A 17,158-nucleotide genomic window follows, 5' to 3' on the forward strand; every position below is an offset into this window, starting at 1 on the left:
GCCAGTGTGAGTTAAGAGCCCCGAGGCTCTGAGGGGCACATCTGTTCTTGAGCCCGAGAGGCCTTCCTCATTTTAAGAGCGCTGAAGCTCTAAAGTGCACATTTGATTTACGAGCCTGAGAGAGGCTCCACCAGCCCGCATTAGTTCGTGAGAGCCCCGAGTGGCTCAGGGCATTTCCTGCTGCGAGCCCAGCGAGGCTCATTGCCCCCATCACGATTTAGGGCCCGGAGAGAGGCTCTGGGGCATTGTTGATTATCCTAAGAGCGCTGAGCTCTAGATTGCACATCTGCTTTGCGAGCCCCTGAGAGGCTCTAGGGGGACACAGGCAGTCAGTTGGTTGTAGCCCCGAGGCTCCCACACTGTGTCTCCCCACCTTGTTCTTGAGTCCTCCTGGCTCCAACGTTGTGCATCTGTATTTAACAACTGTCCAGCACTTAGTGGACAGTTGCCACGTTTAGGCTTTGTGTTCTGTGCTGCCTGCACAGACCCCCTGACACTGAGACTCAGGGCATTCCGCCCCTTTCGAGGCCAGTTGGCCTGAGGGACATTTTTGAGTGTTGTGCTTTGTGCACCCCGCGCATGGTAATTTCTTGTTAGGTAATTCTTGCGCATGTGTTCTAACCTGTACCTTTTCTAAAAGTAACCTGATTAGGTATTCTTATGGTTATCCCCTTTTGCTAAATGTGACCTGCATAGAGGATTGTTTATGTTTATCCATTATGCTAAATGTGACCTGCATAGTAGATTGTTGAGGGTTCATTTCATGTTTAGGTTTCCTTCCCTTTGCTAAGAGTGAACTGCTTAGGTGTTGGTATTCCTTCCTTAGGTCCTAGTTACCTGCGTGATTTCCTACAGTGTTTTAGGGTTGCGTAGGAGGTCCTTACTTTTCCAGTGATTACTGGATGTGTGTTGCATTTATAATTTTGGTGCTACTCATTCTATGTTTACGACATAAGTGTATATCTACCAGTATTATTATCTGACAAGTGCCTACCCCTGACAGTGGTCCATGTGGCCCTGTCCTGTACATAATTCCCCTTGTAAATTCTGCCCGTGCCTCTGGCACATTGTACAGTTTGCGTGTGTTATCTAATGTGTTTTGTTTATTATAATACAAAGGCTATTTTTGATATATATCCTTGTGTGGAGTGTTTCTTTGTGGTGGGCCTTGGGTGTTGTTGCTGGGGTGCGTGCGCAAATACTTAACTCATACCGCCTCCAAGTTTAGCCTTGACTGCTCGCGCCACGCTACCTAGAGGGCGTGTGGGGGTTGCCTTGGTGTGTGACTCCCCTGCCCTGACTTTAGAAATGGTGATCCCTGACTGACCTCGACGCGAGTCTTGGCCGGCCAGGGTCCCGTTTCTAACAGGGTGCATTCAACCTCCAGGTAGTAACTATCAGTAAATGAATTGGGATAACATATCTTTAATTTCATCAACCTTAATGCAAGACACACGTTAGTTATCTATTTCTTAGGTTATTACAAATATGTAAATTTCTGAAATAACGAGTGCTCTGCAGTAACCGAAAGGCGATGCACAGTGTTATGAAAAACAATAAATACATCCAATGGGATTTGCATAAAATTCTATTTCAGTTCCAAATATGCGGTTCTCTCTTAAAACAAAAACAATGTTAAAACCAGATGTTGCTTCCTCTTTAAATTATGAAACTCTTCTACGGAGCTCCGCGCACGCTTTTGTGCCTGGTTTTCAGAAACCTAGTAGTGGCACACCGGCTAAATAGGCAGATGTCTCGGTCTCCTTACTTTTCAATGTGCCCTTCTCCCGTACAGGAGGTAGATGGTGCTCCTGTTGTTAAAGGCGCCACAGATCCTGTGTCAGCAACACTGACTGCCTCAAAACGAGACACCGGCTGCCTTGAGCCTGCATCCATGCCCAGGGGAGATTGACCTTACTACAGCTTGCCAGGCCGCGAGCTGTGGCGATGAGTTAAGTACCGCGGGGGTGGGGTGACCGGGCCCGTTCGCCTGCCTCCTCAGATTCCAGTCCTGCAATATGTCAATCCCTCTGCAATGCACAGCAGTGGGGGTGCATTTTGTGAGACTGAGAGCGAGGATGGTGGTTGCGGCTTGCCCACAATTGTGTGGCTGCAATAAGTCATAAATTGTAATCATGATTGTAAAGGTGACAATCATCATAATTAAAATGTTTGATTTATTGCAGCCACGCAATGGTGCTCAAGCCCCAACCACCATCCCCGCTCTCACAAACTTGAGCAATCTTAGTGGGCTCCCCTGCACAGAACGGAACCGTCCGGGGCCTAAACTACTTTTTACTTATTTAACCCCGGCCAGCCTGCCGCCCCCCGCCTGCCCGCCCCATAATGCAGCCCAGTCCACCCCCCACCCTCTGACACGGACTTCTTGTTCCTGGCTCGGACGCATTGGAGACTCACCTCGGGGGGGCAAGACAGACTGCAAGGCTAGCCAGGGGCTAGAAATAATTAATTATGACCGGCGGCAGCACAGTCCCTATCAGTCATCTCTTGCCTTGTGATGCCTCCCCTCAGTCATGCGCGCACTTTTAATTGCATGATGCGCATGACTATGCTCACCAGGCCAGCCCCACCTAAGGGTGAAGACCGAGCAACCGCAGAGGCGTAGACATCTGCGCACCAATATGAAGAGGCCATGGGGAGGTGCAACAAGCGACGGGGGTGGGCGTAATGTATTAATTACCAAAAAATGCTGGCTTCCCTAAGGGGCCCTCTGGGGCACAGCCTCCCCAGTAACGCGGGGGCCTGTGTTACGCCCCTGCTCCAAATTGTTTTGTCGAGGCCACCCTCCACCATCACCCGCCGGACCCATCCCTCTATGGTCGGGAAGAGACTGTCTTAAAGGGCCACCTCAAAGCAATCAGCAATTGCCTCTCTCCATTTGGCTGCAACTCCGCCTTCATGGCCTCATAGGCCTTGATGCACCTGCTACACATAACTTGGACATCTCTGGCTTTTGGTGCTATGAGTCACAGGAATGTGACTCCAACCGAAGTGAAAGAGCACCCCGAAATAACTAGGGCCCTGACATCCAACACCACCTGCAAGAAATCCTACACAATAGCATGGCCAACTGGCCGACAGTTGCTTACAACAGAGATATTTATTTCCTAGCCACCCTGTCAGCAAATTCAAGACCATGTTGACATCCCACAAGACAAAGTACCTCGGCTCCAGTGAGGTATTGACTGAACGTTACATCATCTCCTCTGAAGCCAGGAAGGCTAAGAAGTTCAGGATGTGGATAATGTCCGCCCCCGTGGGATCCAGACTCATCCACTGACACCAACCCATCCAACTAGACCAAGCAGGTGGATACTGCTTAACCGTACCGTCTGCCCAAGCTCAGGAGAGAAGGTCCGCAGCGCTTCTCAAAAGGTCAGGGACTTGCCACCGAGACACGTAATCTTCCACGCCATAAGAGAGGGAGTCGCTCATCACTAGAGAGTGAGGATTGCTGCCGGATCGCTCAGGAGATGAGGCAGTGGGTATAGACAGATTTGTAAAGCCCAGGAAAGTTCCATCAGAATTGGAAACCGCACTTGTGATCTCCATACCGGGGTGATCACCACGATGTTAGCTTACTTTCTTCGCACCTGTGTCGTCAACCTTATGATCATGGTAAAGGGAGGGAAGGCATAACCCTGCTCCTATGCCTAATCCTGGAGAAGAGCATCTTTGGCCACTTCACCTGGAACGGCCTCCAGCTGAAGTAGTGGGGAAGCTGGTGATCGCGGCTTCAATGCGAATAGGTCAATCATGAAAGGATCACAAAGTGACAGCAGGGACTGGAGTATTGGAGGAAACAATCTCCAAAGACTAGAGTCCTGCAGATAGCGGGAGTGCCAATCCGGTAACTGATTGGCTGAACCCGAGAGGGATTCTGCCGTCACTGAAACCTGATGTCCAGGCAGTACTCCCAGAAGTTCCTGGCGAGGTATGCCAAGGCTTTGGAAGGCATGCCTCCAAGGTGATTGATGTAGCCGACCGCCGCTACATTGTCCATTTTGAGCAGGACACACAGGACTGATTTGATTTGATTTGAATAAAACTTATATTGCGCAAACAATAACCCGAAGGCATCAAGGCGCCTAACCAAGTATATCATAAACATGGGCATGTCACCATTACAGATAGGCCTGCACAAAAAGATGGGTCTTCAGGGCACTTCTGAAAGCCTGAAGAGTGGGTAGGGATCTTAATTCCAGTGAGAGGGCATTCCACCATTTGGGCGCCAGGGTGGAGAAAGCCCTGCCACCCCATTTAGTTCTCCTGAATCGAGGGGCTGACAGAAGAAGTCTACTCGAGGAGCGCAAATTCCTAACGGAGTGTAGCGGGGCAAGATGGGTCCTACACCAGTGGGACTGTTTTTAGCTAATGCCCTATAGGTCATACATAGGGTCTTAAAGTGGATACGGTCCTCCACAGGAAGCCAGTGTAACAGCTTTCTAGCTGCTGTGGCTGAGGCACGTTTGGGAAGATCCAGGACAAACCTGGCAGCAGCGTTCTGGACTCCCTGCAAGCGCTGCAGTAGACTTTTATTCAGTCCCACATGCAGCGCATTGCAGTAGTCCAGCCGGGAGCCAATGAGGGCAACTGCAAGCTGTTTCCTTGCCTGCAATCTTCCGAAATCCCACCATGTAACCCCCCTTCTCAAATCCCTACACTGGCTTCCTGTCCGTGAACGCGTCCAGTTTAAGCTTGCTTCTATCATCTTTCAAGCACGACTGGGCGCGGCTCCGGCCTTTATAACATCTGAGATTGTTCCCTATGTCCCAACTAGGGAACTTCGCTCCTCCACGCAATCCCGGTTGTCAGCCCCCCGTTTTCAGAGAAAGAAATGGGGAGGATCAAAGTTTGCAACCCTCGCCCCACTCCTGTGGAATTCCCTTCCTTTGGAGCTCAGATCTCTAACTCTGTACCCTCAATTTCGGAAGAAACTTAAAGCCCACTTATTCGCCAAATGTTTTACCTAGACCACTTGTTGTTCTGCTCCGTCCTATTCTGTCTTCCTCACTCCTACCCTGGAGATCTGTCTGTTGCAGCGCCATGAAACCGCCGGTGAAAGTGCGCTATACAAATATTTTAAACTCAAACTCAATGAGAGGTAGTGCCTGATCCTCCTAAGGCTGTGAATGATGCCCCAACAGGTAGAGATGGTTCTGTTGACCTGTTTATCCAGATTGAGGGGGGATCAATCATGACCCCTAGATTTTTAGCAGAGGAGGTGGGGGTGGGGCAGGCTCCTAATGAGTCTGGCCACCAACCAGATGACCATACATCCTCTTTCCCTCCAAACACCATCACCTCCGTCTTCTCTCCATTCAGTTTCAATGAATTGTAAATCATCCATTGCCCGACTGCCTCCATACAGGATCTAAAATTGGAGGCAGTCGGGGCACCTGACTGGGAGAGAGAGACGAGTATCTGAGTGTCATCCGCGTAGGATACTATCTCCATCCCATAGGATCTAATTAGCCTAGCAAGTGGGGTCACATAGATGTTGAATAGGGTCGGACTAAGAGCCGACCCCTGAGGGACCCCACATTGCACCGGCAGGGATGGAGATAGATACTCCCCCAACTTCAGTCTTTGCACTCGGTGATTGAGGAAAGAAGTGAGTAGATCTAAGGCTGCCCCCTGAACCCCAACCTCCCTCAGCCGAGCTGTTAATACTGAGGGAGAAAGGGTATCGAAGGCCGCCGTCAGATCCAAGAGGATCAGGAGGGTGATCTGGCCCCCATCAACACGCGTGCGGATGTTGTCTAACACGATGGTGAGGGCCGACTCAATGCTGTGTTCCCTCCTGAATCCATGTTGGGAGGAGTCAAGACAACCCGAGTTCTCTATAAATGCGGCAAGATGCTTATTAAGATGTGCTTCTAGCATCTTTGCTGGGGCTGGGAGGAGTGAAATGGGCCGGAATTTTTTTAGAACCGCAGGGTCCAAAGAGGCCTTTTTAAGTAAAAGTTTTACCACCGCGTTTTTCCATTGGGTGGGAAAAAGGCCATCCCTCATGGCTTTATTCATAATATCAACCAGCGGGGGCAAGAAAATATCTCTGCACTGTTTGAGGATCCTAAGAGGACATACATCCAGGGGGGAGCCAGATTTAGTTTTATTGAGGAGGCTGTCCAGATCCTCCAAAGAAAGAGGGGGAAAAGAATCTAGGGTTCCCAAAGGAAGTATTTCTGCTGGGGCATGGTCCATAGCTCCCAGGGCAGGGGGCCCAGTAATAAGAGATCTTTGCAGCTCCAAGGCAGAGTAGATGTCTAAAATTTTTGCCTGGAAAAAAGAGGCAATGTTATTGCAGAGCTCTTGGGATGCTACTACGGGATCTGGGGTTTGGAGGGTTATAAGGGAGTCCACTACCCTCAAGAGCTCTTTAGGAGAGGTCAGTGAGGTTGTCAAGGCTGTAAAATGTTCTAGTTTGGCCTTTATGATTTCAACTTTATAATTCCTCAGCAGAATCTTATGGGCTTCCCTATCCTTTAGATCCCAACCAGAGTGCCATAGTCGCTCCCGCCTCCTTACTTCTTGTCTAAGAAGTCTAAGATGTTCGGAGAACCAAGGGGCTGAGGGCCTTTTCCTGGCTCGATGGCGTAATTGGATAGGGGCTAGTTCATCAAGTGCCTCAGTCACGGTCCTTTCAAACTGTGAGACTGCAGTAGAGACACTTTCCCCTTGGGATGAGAACAGATTGGGTGCCCATGGGGTAAGGGAGCTATTTGCAATATTCTTGAAATTCCTGCGAGGTTCCTTATTACTTAGTGTTTTTGAACGTGTGAAAGGAAGGACAGGATAGCTCAAATGGAACTGCCAGGTGGTCGGACCATGATAGAGAGATGGAGTCCTTAATTATCAACCTCTCGTCATTGGAAAAAATTCCGTCGAGCGTATGGCCTGCTCTATGCGTAGCCCCTCTAACCAATTGGGCAAATCCACAGGCTGACATGGCCTCAAGCAGAGAAATAGTCTCCTTAGTATCTTGTCTCTCCAAATGAAAATTGAAGTCACCCAGGACTGTAAAATCTTTCCGACCAAAGTAGGGTTCTAGGACGTGAAGAAGCCGTTGTCCAAAGTCGGTATGAGAGTCAGAAGGGCGATAGGCTAAGATTCCATTGAAGAAGGCTCTATGGCCACTTTTTATGGAAAAGAATAGGGCTTGGAAGCTGTCCGTGGGGTCGGAGATAGAGACAGTGTGGCAATGAAAATGATCCCTGTAAAGAATTGCTAGCCCTCCTCCCACCCGGCTCAGTCTATCTTGACGAGCTAGGCAATATCCCTTAGGGACAGCTTCAATGAGATCAGGACCAGAAGAGTCCTTTGCCCACGTTTCCGTGATAAAAACCAGGGAAGGCTTCCTATCTAATACAAGATCCCTAAACATGATATTGTTTTTAATAAGCGAGCGGGCATTTAGAAGGAGGCACTCTTCCTTCGGAGTCCTAAGGCTTGGGGAAGTGGGTTGTTTAGGCATATGACTAGGTGGAGGGGGAGTGGAGTTAACCGTACCAGAAATCTGGCATACACACGGTGGCGGGCATAAAATATCGTCAGGCGAGAGAGAGTAAGAACATGAGAGCCTGGGTGGTTAAGCGCAAGCAGGGTCTGAGTAGAATATCTAAAGTGCGGGGGTCAGGGGCATCTAAGCCATATGTCCAGCCGTCCAGCCCGTCCTTAGCGCGGACGGGCGCAGACGGGCTGGAATCTGGCGTGACTCTGTCCCTGGTCCAACACCGGACCGCGAAGGACCCCGCTATCAAATTCACACAATTGATGTCAAGAGACCGTTCCGTGATGGTCCAACCACCACTGGCGGTGAACTCTCCACAACGGGCTGCCCGGCCCGAACCTCTGGCGCCTGATTCGATCTTAAACTTGTGTGGGAGCCAAATATGGCACACCCGTTCCCACCTCTATATGTGAGAGCCACCAATGGAGCTTGTCCATTGCTTTCTCTGACCAAGGCACTTGCTGGTGTTAGATTCTGTCGTAGGTGAGACGCCTTGAACCTCTGGAGGGCCCAAAAATAGAGGCCTGGGAAAATGGCCTGCATCGAGGCCAGCAAGAGGCCGACCACTCTGGCAATGCTACGCAGGGAGGTCTAGGGTTTCCGTAAAATCTGTTGTACCTCTTGACAGATTTTTGCCATCTTCTTGGAAGGTAGACTATGCGTGGCCTCCACAGAATAAATCACAAATCCATAAAAAGTGATCAAGAGGGAGGGCACTAGACTGGACTTCGCCTGGTTGATTACGAATCCTAGAGACTGAAGGTGTTCCACTGCACTCTGCAGCTGGCGAGACAACGCCTGGTCACTGGTTCATGAACAGCATGTTGTCCAGGTACACCATCATCCAGATTCCCTGAACTGTCAGTCGCTCCACCACCAGTTGAGGAACTTGGTGAAGCACCACTGTGCTGACGACAGACAGAAAAGAAGCAAGTTTAACTCGAAGGTTTGGCCCTGCCATTGGAACTGGAGGAACCAACGGTGCGGCAGAAAGATAGGGACCGTAAAGTATCCGCACTTGAGGTCCAGACTGACCATCCAGTCGTGCGGATGAAGGAGGTACCAAATCAGCTGGATACCCTTCACCTTGAAGTGGCAGTAAACCAACCACTTGTTTAACTCCCAGGGGTTTATCACCAGCCGCTGACCTCCTACTGCTTCTGTATCAGGAAAAAATTGCTTTAAAACCCTGCGGGGTTTGGGGAGGAATGGCTAACAGCCCTTTTCAGCAACAGCTCCTGCACCTTCCTACTGGATGAGGGCAGACTCCCTTCCTGAGAAGTGGAGGTGATACGTGGATGGGAGAGCCATAAAACTCCACGTGAAACCCCTGCACTGTGTGTCGCACCAAAGCGTTGTCCGTAATGGCCCGCCAGTTGTCTAGGAACTGTGCCAACCCACCCCCCCAGGCAGTAGCATGAGATGAGTAAAGAACTCACTGTGAGCTGTGGAGACTCCACCGCCTCTGGAGCCGTTGCGTTGTCCTCTGTGCCGGACCAACCTCTGGTAGGGTAGAATCCTCCGAAGCGTGACTAGTCCTGCCACTGTCCCCTCTGAGATTGTTTGTCTCTGCCGTAGGCAGACTGAGAGGAACAGTCAGCTGAGCGCCCCCTACCACAGCAGGCCTCGGAGTACACCTGCGCATTGTAAATGAGCTTTACAGGCGACTGGACTTTATTCAGGGTTTTAAAGGTGGAGATAAATGTGATGAGCTACTTGATGAAAGGATCGCCAAAGAGCCAGCCCTGAGTCACCTGCCCTGCCTCTGACATGGCCAGTTCTCCTAACTTCGGGTCTAGTTTAATGAAGAATGATCTGCGCCTTTCGGTAGAAATAACCCAGTTGGCATTATTGAGAAATATAATGCTCTATGCGCCCAACTGCAGAGGACATCAGGTGGGATCAGGGCCCTGAACACCCTAGCTCCTCCATGTGTCAGATCTTCACCAAGGGGCCCTTGTTGTCCAACAGCTTTTCTTGGCACGTTTGCCAAGACTGATCTATGCCCTTCTTTGGATCCTTGAAATATTTGGTTAAAAAGGTTGCCATCCGGTCATCGATCTCAAGTATGACCGCCACTTTACCTTCCAACGAAGGCTGGGGGCACTCCGCCCTATGGAGGGAGCAGACTTCTTTTTCTGAAGGCTTACGCAGCCGTCTGGCCACCTATTTTGCCACCTTCACACAAGGGATCCACTCCGAGGAGCGGGGTATAAGAGCTCCTTGGGCTCCAAGAGTTCTGAATTGGCGTCCCGTGGGGCCTCTGCCACTTGGCTGGACTCCGAGGCACAGAGGGAGGATGCCAGGACCAGTCCTGGTCCAATTCACCATCGGACCCCATAGGGGACTCGTCAGATGGCTGCGGTGAGGTTGCCAAGCCTGGCTCGCACGTTGGCGGAATGCCAGTTGGAGACTCCACCAGTGGAGGAGGAGGCCTAGTCCCTAAGAACGCCTGCTCAATCTGTCAAAGGCGTCCAGGTAATCCCCCCCCCGCCCCCCCTTTCATTTACACTGGTTCTCAGGAGGGGAATCAGAGACCTGCTCTGGAGGATATGGGGCTGAAGGCCCAGGAAGCTCCTCCCTCGGTACGAGGGGTTGAAGTATTGTGCCAGGTTCATTACTCTCTTCTCCAGAGGGACCACTTCTTCGGGACCGCCCTGACGATGTAGGCGTCCACGAGTCATAGAAGTCACCTGTGACCGGGAAATACTGCATGTCCTCCTCTTCCTCGTAATAATCATCAAAACCCTCTATGAGGTAAGTATCTCGGGAGACTGCAAGAGGTAAGTAAGGGTGGCCACACACCAGGTAAGCAGGAGCACAGAGTCTTAGAGGGGGCCCAGAGGTCAACCTCGCCTGTGAGGAGAAACAGCCTTGTGGAGGAAGGGTAAAAACACAGTGGCCCTGAGAGGCAACCCAAGCGTCATGTACAGTCACTGCAGGCTTAATTGGTCTCAAAGACCTGAGCAGACACACATTTATTTTACATGAGCAAGAGACACTGACAGCCTGGGCCTATCTGCACTATACACGCAGGGACAAAATATCTGCTGCTTTTACCCCGAAGGATATTCAGCTCCAGGCTAGCCAGGGTTTAAAGATGAGCAATTGACTAACGCAGGTGGAGGCGCTGGGCGATGAACGTAACTGATGCGCTCTGCGCTAGGCAAAAGAGAAAATTTCCCAGTGAGTATGGGGGACTTGCGGCCTCTAGCAGCCAGTGGTCCCCTGCGCATTCCATCTCTGGACTTCAGAAACAATTAAGTTGCTGCCACGTAGGGGCAACAAAGAGTTCACGCGGCCGCTGAAGCGAAACGGAGACTTCGCTACGCCCTAACATGATCAATCCTAAGCAATGGAATTATACCAACGCGATGTTGGAAAAAAACAAAGATAATGCATCTCCACACTTAACTGACACTGGCTGCAGCAGCGAAGAAAGAGAGAGTCTGATACCAGTTAATGCGGCGGGAGTCTCCTGGTTGAACAGACATTGTTTGTTTAAATTTCATGGTTTCCCTAGGTTTCATGGGAAATGAAGACCTTTATTGATTGTTAGTTCTTTGAAATGGCTGCTGTTTAAAATAAAAACAGAAAGAAATGCCTAATCCTCGCCGCCTTATCCTGACTTAGAATTCATCCTCCTGAACACCAGGACAATTCTGTCCAGCAAATCATTAAAAAAGAAACTGAAAATCTTGCTTTTCCAATGACATTTAAATGCACACATATTGCTGATGTCCTGGACACCAGGCTCCGAGCAGCAATTACTTTGGTAGCCTTAATGAATTTGCAGTTCTAGGGTACTCCGACTCCACTATGTAATGGACTCTACAATCCTTTGTTCATTATTATATTTCTTCATGTATTCTAAGCTTTTAAAAACTGCCAATATTTTTTATTCCAGCAGATATGAAAGTTGTAAATTGTTATACAAACTTCATGGATTCACTGATCTGTAATTCACTGTGTTAATGCTGGAGTCTTGTCAGCGCTTTACAAAACTGGCAAACAATTAGTAAATGACTAACCCAGATCTCCCCACCACTGAAATGTGTTGACTAATGGTTTGACAACCAAGATTTAAAGGAAAGGTGGAAGCAACTGATTTCCCTTTTCAGAATATAACTTCATAATACTCCAGGAACGTCTGACTTAATCCCTCACTTATTATTAGACTATCTTGCTGGGCTTCCACCAAACCTATGTCACCCTCACCCGAAGCCTCCCCTACGACAATCCTGTCCCCTCTCCCCTCTCTAGCTCCCCTTCACACCTACTCACAACTCTCCTCCACCTCCCAGAAACTAACGCCACACCCCCACGACACTCCCCCCCCCCCCCCCCCTAATGACACTCTCCCCTCCGCAGCGCCGGTTTTACCCACCTCTTTGGAAATATCCTCCCCCCTCTCCTTTAACCCACTCCCTCCATTTCCCATATCCCCCTAATGCCCATCCACTCCTAACACCATTTCACCTCAATAACACCCCCCCTCACCTTTTAAACCATCCCCATACGACCGTTTCCCCCGGGTCCTGACCCCGCCCTCCTCTAACCGCTCACCCACCCACTACGCCGATACCACAGTCCCTTTCACACCTCACATGCTCACGATGGCTCCACCTCCTTCCCAAACACCCACCTCCAAGCCATAGCCCGTCATTCCCGTCCCTCCCTCCCAACACCGGGCCATTCTACCCCCCTCCCCCGGCCTCCCACACTCCTCTTCTAAACACAAACCTACCCACGCCACTCCCCCCAGTGAAATCGCCCAAACCAAGATGTCAACCTCATCTCTCAAGTCACTCTGCCCCTAACACCCCCTCCACTCATACCACCCCCACCCCCCTCCTTCTTAACCTCCGCCAGACACTTCGTAACTTGGACGATAATCTCGTTACCCTAGCTACCGAGCTTACCCTACTCAGAAAAGATTTCAATCAATTCAAATCCTACATACCCATTGCCCCCCTCCCGCCCCCCCCTTTATGTTAACCCCCGAAAACACTTGGATCCCAAACATGGGTTAACGACGCCACTCCTCTCCCGCTCCCACAGACCCCTTTGAACCGCCAACACCTACTCTGCCCCTAACCTCACGGCCCTCTGCCTCACCTATCTTAACAACCCCCCATCTGAAGAATCTAACCCCTCACCCCAAAATCCCTGTTATACTGGGGACAAGCAGAATTCCTGAGCCTCCTAACTCCCCAAGACCCCCCAACTCACTTGTATTCAATTATTCCCCCCTATCGCTAAACCCAAACCCTTTTCCTGCATGCTCGTGAACTGCAGCTCAGCTGTCCTTCATGCTACAGAAATCTCTGAAACAATTCTTAATGAAGACACTGATATCGCCTTCCTCACTGAAACCTGGCTCAAAGACCACTCCACACCCATCATTGACCTTCTGACCCTGCCCGGCTACTCTATCCTCAAAAGAGATAGACCTGAAAAAATAGGGGGTGGCCTAGCAATCATTTTTAAAAAAAGAACTTCAGCTCTCCCCTATTAATAACACCGGCTACACAACCTTCGAATACTTAGGCGCCAAACTCAAAATGAAATGCTCCCCACCCCAATACGAATGCATAACATCTATCATCCTCCTGGTCAACCCCTTCCCTTTGCTGAAGAATTCTCCGACCTCCTAACTAAATCTTTACTCTCCAGCTCCAAAAACCTCTTCCTTGGAGATCTCAACCTCCACTGGAAAGAACACAATGACCCGACAATCACCTCATCAACAATCTCCTTGAGATTAGCGACCTCAAGCAACTTTGCCTCTCACCTACCCACACCAAAGGAGCTATCTTTGACGCAGTCATCTCCAACCCAGATCTTACATCCATATCCAACATCATCCCCATCGACTGGTCTGACCACCATCCGATTCTTTTCACAATATCCCCCCCAGCCCCTTCAGCCCCAATAAAAATAAATAATGCTACAATTGTTACTAGAAATTTTAAACAAATCACTCCTGGCGCACTGGAACAGAAACTCCATTCTCAACTCAGTCTCACCCCCCCTCTTCAAATGCTAATGATCTCACAGAGCATTTCAACAAAACTGTCACTGAGGTGTTAGACCAACTAGCCCCTCTGAAAACTAAAACATAAAAAAATGCCCCCTCTAAATCATGGTTCACCCTAGACCTTAATATAGAAAGACGCTCGCTGAGACTGGCGGAAAGAACATGGAGACAACACCCCTCCCCATCCCATCTTGCCCTCCTTAGAACTGCCAGATCCTCTTACAAAAAACACTTTTTTTTCAGAGAAAGCGCCATTCTTTCGTCTTCAACTCTCTTGCGCCAAAAATAGACCTAGAGAACTGTTCAACATTATTAGAAACCAAACCAACCCTGCACCCCTTAACCCAGTGGCCTCCACTAGCAAATGTGAAGAAATCGCCAACTTTTTCTGTGAAAAAGTCACAAAAATAGACCGCTCTTTCCTTGATGCTCCACCTTTGCCCACCCCTCAACCACCCCTGATTACCTCACCTCTTCCCCCCTTGTACACTTACCTTACCCCCTCTCACTCCCTCCCTTCCCCCATCCCGCTGGAACCCACCCCCCTTCTGCTTAAAAATAACGCCTCTTGGCTTAATTTCCACCCTGTATCTGACCAGCAGGTCTTCAACATTTTAGCCAAAACCAAACCTTCCTCCCGCACCAAAGACTCACTCCCTTCCGCACTCATCCAAGATCTCAAACATGTCATCGTCCCCTACTGGACCAACATCATCAACGCCTCCCTCTCTACAGGGAGTGTGCCCATCTCCCTTCAACTCGCGCAAATTACTCCTATCCCCAAAAATCCCAAAGCTGACCCTAATAACCTCCGCCCCATCTCCAACCTCCCCCTCCTCTCCAGAGACCTGGAAAAATGCGCCCTTCTCCAACTGGACAAACATATCAACACTTTCAACCTTCTGGACCCCTCCAATATGGCTTTCGCAAAGGATGCAGCACAGAAACAGCGCTTCTATATATAGTTGATGACATTCACCTAGCCCTGGACAAGGGTGATAGGGGTGTGGAATTTATTAAAATATCTACTTGTCCATGGAGCATGTTGCTTCATAAATCTACTTATCCTGTAACAAAATCCACTTGTCCATTTGGTGCCATGTAGTACTGCCACAAATTATGGCAGAAATCTCATTATATAAGAGCTCTTATATAGCCTCTGTAATTATGCTAGGGCATATGCCATAGTGGTGTTTGAATACCAGTAATCATTTTATGTTGCCACGTTTCCGCAGATCTACATACTGGGACTGATGATGGTGGTAAGCAGTAGTTCCAGGGTTGGAATGCCCTTTTGAGTCTGTGCAAACCTACTAACTTGCATGTTTTAAGGGTTTTCAACAAATCTTCTCTAATCTTTCTCATACTGAGAAATGTTGGAAATGTACTCCTGAGAGTGGCAGACGTAAATCTTATTTCAGAGTTGGGGAAAAAAGTAGTTGGAGGGAAAATGAACTTTCAAACATCCAGGTTTTCACATGAGCAAATCTACACATGCTTATTTGCTCATGCTAAAATGCAGTTCACAAACATTTTGTAGCAGTACAATTTCTTGCCCTACTAATGTAAATTCTTGTGAATTCACCAAAGCCATATACCAAAGGTGCACTTTTGAGACTTTCTTTTTTAATTGGGCCACTAATTTGATCTGGCGTTAACTATGAACTTTTGTGTTTATTAAATTTCTCTCTCTCTCGGTATCGCACCAATGTCGGACCTACTGGCTTTGCCAAGGCTTGTTTATTTTTGTTTCCCATAATCTTTTTGAAAGTGGTTACACAAATTTTCCAATATTAATATTTTTGAGAAATACTAGCATGCATCAACACATTTTACTAAATGATGCTGCAATGAAATGGTACCTGACATTTTACAGTAGTTTAGCAGAATATTATTTTCCCTACTTTCATTTTTTAGGAGCATTTTATATTGAAAGCAAAGAAACATTAATCTTGCTTTCAAGCTTCTGCAAATATGTGCATCTAATCGGAGAGCATTCTGTGAGCATCATGCATAGCCTCATGTTGCTAAACTTTGAAACCGTGTGTACACATTTTCATACTGGAACCACTGTCAGTAGTGCAGTCAGAACGTACATTTACTTAGAGCGCTCACCTTAATAATAAAGGCTTTCAATTAATGAACCATTAATACAAGTTTGAACAGTATTAACACATGCACACAAATAATAACTTAACTACAGGCAGTACCCTTCCCTGATACTTAATGTGGTACTGCAAACTGACAGCCAAAGGGTTTGTGCTGCAGGAGGTTGGGCCTACTTGCCCCAAAGACAAAGTACACAATAAAACTTGTTGCCCTTGACCCCAAACAATATGGCCTGGGCGTCGGGCTATAGGAATTCCACATCCCTGGGTGAGACCTACCTACTTATCTTTCTTGACCTTTCCGCGGCATTCGATACAGTTTACCACCCAACCCTACTCAACACACTCAAAAATCGCTTCGGCCTCAGTGGCACTGTCCTTAATTGGTTCACTTCCTACTTTCAACACAGAACCCAACAAATTAAAATTCAAAACTGCCTCTCTAGCCCAACCTCTGTCTCCCTCGGTGTCCCGCAAGGATCCATCCTCTCTCCCGCTCTCTTTAACCTCTTTATGGAACCCCTTTCCCGGATACTCAAACAAGAAAAAATCAACTACCACCTATATGCTGACAACACCCAATTATACTATAAAATAAAATCCCATACTGATATCCTCCACCTCAACACAGCCTTAACCAAGATCCAAACGTGGTTCCGCAACAATCATCTGAAACTCAACCCGAACAAAACTGAGATCATCCTCTTCTCTCCCAAAAACAACCTACTCCCCATCGAATCATGGATCGCCGACCTTAATGCGTTAAACTGCTCTCACTCCCTCGACGACTCTGTGAAATCACTCGGCATCACCATCAACAGTAAACTCACACTTAATTCCCATGTCAAGAACTCAGCAAAAAGTGCACTCTTCACTCTCCGGCATCTCAAAAAAATCAAACCTTTTATCCCAGCCGAAGGCTTTAAACTAATTATCCAGTCTTTTTCTCAGTCCAAAATAGACTATGGTAACACCCTTCTCTCTGGCACCCCCAAAATCCACCTTGCCCCCATCAAATCCGTTCTCAACCTCGCCGCCAGGCTAACTACTAACTGTAGTCGCTTTGACCACAACTTCCCTGCCCTCAAGTCCCTCAAATGGCTCCCCATCGAAGGCAGATCCTCCTTTAAAATTGCCTGTATTACTCACATGGCCCTTTACCAGAAGACCCCATCCTACCTCTCAACTAAACTTAAAAAAGCTGGCTGTGCCCGAACACTGAGAAGCACCAACACTCTTCTTCTCATACCCCCCCTACTCAAGAAAGCTGCTTCGAAATCCCGCTCCTTCTCTGGTAAGGCCCAAACCATTTGGAATGACCTACCCAAAGACCTTCGTTGCAAACCCTCCTACTCCAGCTTAAAAAAAGACCTTAAAACCCATCTGCTCACTAAATTTTGGGGAAACTAAAAACTCAATCCCAGATACCCTTTCTGACTACATCTCCTTCTCCCTCCTCAGACCCCTCCTCCTCCC

General features: G+C 48.6%; 1 protein-coding gene across 1 annotated transcript in view; it reads left to right on the forward strand.

The window, feature by feature from the left end:
• CHMP4B (charged multivesicular body protein 4B) overlaps positions 1-17,158 on the forward strand; it is a 275,190-nt gene that overhangs the window by 146,823 nt on the left and 111,209 nt on the right. The window lies entirely within an intron of this gene.

The sequence above is a fragment of the Lissotriton vulgaris genome, chromosome 7, assembly GCF_964263255.1.
Source record: "Lissotriton vulgaris chromosome 7, aLisVul1.2, whole genome shotgun sequence".
NCBI classification, from domain to species: domain Eukaryota; kingdom Metazoa; phylum Chordata; class Amphibia; order Caudata; family Salamandridae; genus Lissotriton; species Lissotriton vulgaris.